This window comes from Eulemur rufifrons, chromosome 8 (assembly GCF_041146395.1).
Source record: "Eulemur rufifrons isolate Redbay chromosome 8, OSU_ERuf_1, whole genome shotgun sequence".
Taxonomy (NCBI): Eukaryota; Metazoa; Chordata; class Mammalia; order Primates; family Lemuridae; genus Eulemur; species Eulemur rufifrons.
The window spans coordinates 105,985,899-105,991,322 of NC_090990.1; the positions used below are offsets into that span (position 1 = coordinate 105,985,899).

The 5,424-nt window shown below is 44.4% G+C and overlaps 1 pseudogene; it reads left to right on the forward strand.

Annotated features, from left to right (window-relative positions):
- Window positions 1-3,239: 3,239 nt before the first annotated feature.
- LOC138390069 (protein farnesyltransferase/geranylgeranyltransferase type-1 subunit alpha pseudogene) lies at window positions 3,240-4,334 on the forward strand (annotated as a pseudogene).
- The last annotated feature ends 1,090 nt before the right edge of the window (window positions 4,335-5,424 follow it).

A 5,424-nucleotide genomic window follows, 5' to 3' on the forward strand; every position in this document is an offset into this window, starting at 1 on the left:
CTCAGTTTCTTCATTTCTCAAATCAGACTAATGATGCCTGACTGGCCAGCTATTGTGGGAGTCGATGAGGTAAGAGAAAGGAAGTGATGGGGTGATGCCTGGCCTGGGATGGCGGTTCCTGCCCAGGGAAGGATTCTGTGTCCTCCCGTAACGCCCGGCTCCCCCCTTTGCCATCAATAGGTGCTCAACAGACATCCCCTGGATGGGGTGTGTGAAAAAAGATCCTGGGGCCCCAAAACCTTAGGACAGTAGCAAGGAAGTCACTTTCTTTCCCATGCTTCCTTGTCAAACTAAAGCTATATACGCGTCCTGTGGTTTTGTTTGTTGGTTGTGCTTTTAGATGCAATATAGAGTGCTCTTTATGTATACCTCAACACGCAGCAAAGTATTGTGACCCCACTGGATCGTGTGGGCTCATTCCTGAAGTTGCTCCTGAGGCTGGGCCATCTCAGAGAGGCACCGGGGTCTCAGCAGAAAGGGGTGGTGGCCTGGGCATTGGATGCGGCCCCTCCACGGTGCTGACTTAGCAGCATAGCACAACGCACAGCATAGCAGGCGCACTCATCACCTGTGAAACGGAGGAGGACACTGAGGCTCAGAGAAGTTAGGACATTTGACCGGGTACCTAAGATGAGACACAGGAAAACAGGATTCTTGGCTCTAAAAGCCATGACATCCCTTGTGTCACACTGAATTTTGAGTCAGAGAAGCTGTGATGGAGTTGTGACTTTGCCACTAGGCAGCAGGAGGCCTTGGGAGCACCACGTAGTATTTTTGAGGCTCTGCTTTGCTCAGCCTAAAAGGAGGGTTGGCCGGGTTCTCCAGCCCGGGTTTCCGTGGCCACCCGCACCGGCCATTGCTAGTCTCGACAGCCCTCTAGTGGCGCTCTGCGGCAACGCAGCGGTACCTAACCTCTCCCTTGCCATTATTCACAAAGGGCTGATGCAGACTCCCGGGGCGACTCTCCGAGCTAGATGCCTGTCTGGCCTTCACTGACCAAGAATTAAAAATAAACAAGGCTCCGAGAAGCCTTGGGGATAGAGATGAGCTGACCGGTTCCCAGAAAGTGTTATTAATTTAAAAACTTTAGGTCCTGTTTGTTCTATGCTGTAACTAGAACTCTCACTCATGCTTGAATGATAATGAAAACTCCTCCAAATAGATTAAAATTGTAATTTGAAATTCAGTCATGATATGTACACATGCCTGACCCTGTTCCTATCACACAGCCCTGATCTCGTCAGGCCCTCTCTGCAGCAGCAGGAAAGCTGAGGGCCAACACATTAGGTTCCAGCTCTGGTTCTGCCATCAATGTGATGTCACTGGTCCTTTCACCTCTCTGCACCCCAAACCCATCATCGATAGCATGAGGGGCTTGTTAGTGGAGCCCTTGAAAGTCTGACGTCTTGCGCACGTGCATGGATGGAGCTGCTGTTCTGGCATGGCAGAGTCCTACTGTACCATCCAGCCTTTGAAATTCTCGCTGATGGCAACATGCCTTTCTGAGAGGTGGGACAGAGGTTGTTAGGTGGAGATATTATCTAGAGCTATGAAGCAGAGTCAGGTGAGCAAACATGGCCTTATGAGCCATCTACTTGCTGACAACTCTCACTTCTCTGACCTTGAGATCCAGACTTAGTAGCTACCTGCCTACTCCCTTTGGAAATCTAACAGTATCTCAGACTTAACATGGCCAATGGAGCTATTGATTCCCCGCCCCTCCCAAATATATTCCCCCACCCCAGCCTTCCCCACCTCAGTATCACTATCTACCTAGTAGCTCTGGGAGCCCTACTTGATTCTCTTCTTTCACTCATATCCCCACATCTAGGTTTCCAAACACCCCTTTTCTCTACCTACAAATATATCTCAAAGCTGACAACTTCTTCCACCTCCGTTGTCTGTGACAACACATCATCCTCCCTCCACCTAGATGAGAGCTGTAGCTTCTTATCTGGTCTTAGACGTCTACTCTTCCCCCTGCAATCCGCCCCTGCAGTGATCATTCAGAAAAGCAGAACAGATTGTGTAGCCCCCTTGCTTAAATCCCTTTAGTGGTTTTGCCTTTGCTTATATAATCAAACCAAATCCTTGTCTACAGGCCCTGCCGGGTTCCACCCTGCCACTCTCCCAGCCTTCTCTTTCTCCACCCACCCTTCATTCATCTCACATTGCCCTGGCCATTCTGTCCTTCCCTCTGTCCCTGGAGATACCAAAGTTTTCCTCCTCTTGGGGCCTATGTTCTCCTTCCTGCCTGAAATGCTCTTCCCCTAGATCCTGGTGTGGCTGCCTCATCTCAGATGTGACCTCCCTGGAGAGGCCATCCCTGGCCACCGTAAGGAGGCCTTAGTTGCATCCTCATATTTTATGTGCTTTCTAGCCCTTACTCCCCCTGCCTGATATTGTTTTATTTATTTGTTTAAGAGTTTAACAGGACTCTCCACATTAGGATATATCTTACTTTTGAGCAGAGAATGTATTTCTCTTGTTCGCTGGTGATTCCCCGGAACTTTGAATTGTGCCTGTTGCATTGTAGGTCTTCAAAAGTACTTGATGACGAATTAACTGACAAGCGGATAATCGTGATCTGCTTCATTAACTCTTAACTCTACACAGCTGAGTTCAGCATTGTAGCACGGGCACTTGTCATCCAGAAGAAAAAGTTTTTCCGATCATGATGCCTTTGCCCTATTCTCTAGTTTTAACTGAACGCAGTTCTTAGGATTCATTTCTGGCTATCATGGTAGCATTGAGTGGGATATAAAGGCACAAAACATGAAGAAATGTCTGCTCCGGGCTAGCAGAGGTGGAGGCAATGAGGAGGGTATGCGTGTGTGATGAGTGTGTATTTTTGTATGCCTGCCTGTGAGCTGAGCGTGGTAAATGATTTTCAGTTGCATTATCTGCTATTCTGAGCGTAACTTAGTGTAAATAAAGCACCAGGTGGCAGCAGGGGAGTATTGCTACACTATTTTTAGCACTTAAGGCACTTTCCCAGTGGATTAGCTGCTATACAAAATGCACAATTAGACACAGTCCCTGAACAAAGAGCTTGCAATCTATAGATGGATCAGTTGTCATTATATAAAGGTCTATATCTTCATTATCAATAACATATATGCTGAATGCCCTTCCCTGCAAGATTGTAGTCAAGGTCTGCAGAATCTGAGCGGGCCAGGGTGAGCCTTGCTCTGTGGAGATTCCAATAGAAAATAAAAAATAAAGGAAATTGAGGCGAGATGGTGGCCACCGAGGGGGTCGTGAAGGCTGCACAAGGCGGCGAGCAGGGTCAGCCAGAGCAGACATCGCCCCAGCTGCACCCACCGGACGCCCCAGCAGCAGCAGAAGAGGTGATGATGGCAAGGGCAGAGAAGCGGTGGCGTCCCCTATGGATGAGCCTGGACCCGCCCACCTATGTCCTGTACAGGGACAGAGCAGAATGGGCTGATACAGATCCAGGGTTACAGAACAATGGTCCCAATCCCATGGTCCAGATCATCTATGGTGAAAAATTTAGAGATGTTTTTGATTACTTCCGAGCTGTTCTGTAATGTGATGAAAGAAGTGAACAAGCTTTTAAACTAACCTGAGATGCTTTTGAGTTAAATGCAGCCAATTATACAGTGTGGCATTTTCAGAGAGTTCTCTTAAAGTCACTTCAATAGGATCTATGTGAGGAAATGAGCTACCTCACTGCAATAATTGAGGAACAGCCCCCAATCTATCAAATTTGGCATCATAGGTGAGTATTAGTGGAATGGCTAAAAGAGCCATCTCAGGAGCTTGAGTTTATTGCTAATATTCTTAATCAGGATGCAAAAAATTATTGGGCCTGGCAGCATCAACAATGGGTTATTGAGGAATTTAAACTTTGGGATAATGAGCTGCGGTATGTAGACCAGCTTCTCCAAGAAGATGTGAGAAATAATTCCGTCTAGAACCAAGGATACTTCATCATTTCAAGTACCACTGGCTACAATGATTATGCTGTGTTGGAGAGAGAAATCCAGTGTACGCTGGAAATGGAACCATTTGAAAGGTATTTTGCAGGACTGGGGTCTTTCCAAATATCCCAATCTATTAAATCAATTACTTGATTTACAATAGAGTCACAGTTCCCCCTACCTCATTGCCTTTCTTGTGGATATCTATGAAGACATGCTAGAAAACCAATATGAAAACAAGGAAGACATTCTTAATAAAGCATTAGAGTTATGTGAAATCCTAACTAAATAAAAGGACACTGTGAGAAAGGAATATTGGAGATATGTTGGAAGATCCCTTCAAAGGAAACAAAGCACAGAAGTGACCCACCAACAAATGTACAGCAATAACATCATCTAGAAGAACTTGATGGAATGCTCTCATTTCTTTAAGGGACTTTTTTGCCTGTGATGTAAAACATGCATTTTGCAGGTATTGCTTTTTAACAAGAACTAAGTGGGATGCTCCTTGGGTGCTGCTGCTATTCAGACTAGCTCTAAGTGGTTTGATTCTTTTAAAGCAAAGGAACTTTTGTAGTCTTATCAACATTAATTCTAATGCCTTAGCACCAACCCCTCCCTAAATGGTCTATGCATCAGGATTTGTAGCAGTGATGATTGCAGGTCACTTGTATGTCATGGATATGAGGTAACTGAAGGTTTGGGTCAGTAAGCAGGTTCAGAATACGATTGTTACATCAGAACTGCTATGCCACACTCACAGTATCTTGCTATCACTGTAACCAACTAATGCCAAAAGAATGGTTTTATAATAAAATTACAGATGAATCTAAAAAGAAAAACAAAAAAAATAAAGGAAATTTAATAGCTATACAAACCCTGAACAAGTTAAGGAATCATTATGTATTATAATTATTTGTTTACTTGTTTTTTACAGTTTATTGTCTATTCCATTCTCTAGACTGAAAGTCCTTTGAGGGCAGGAACCAGTCCTTTTCATCTTTGAAACTTGCAACACTTAGCAGGGAGCCTATCTCATAAAAGGGGCTTAATAAATGTTTGTTGAACAAATGAAAAAAAAGTGAAAAAAAATGAGAAGGAAAAACAAGGAACATTACTATACAGAAAGGAATCAGGAGCATGCCATGTATGAAATATTTAAGTTGCATGCTCTTAATCCTAGCATATGGCCATGTTTACCTTCCCTTCTTTTTTCTTCAAGAAAAGACAAAAATCTTTCCAGGCCTGACTTCAGCAGAATATTGGGCCTTTTAGAACTTTTAAGATCAGGAAATCTGGTTGAATGAGAGAGATTACCAGACAAAACCCTTAAGACACATTCCCATTTGTCTGAATCAGCATTGCCTACCGTTTTCATAGCTAAAGATCATCAGTGTGGGCCTGGAGACCAGGTTCTATGTTTTATAATCTTCAACATTTAGTATGTTTATTATCACCCAAGTATTGAACGACAAAGGCC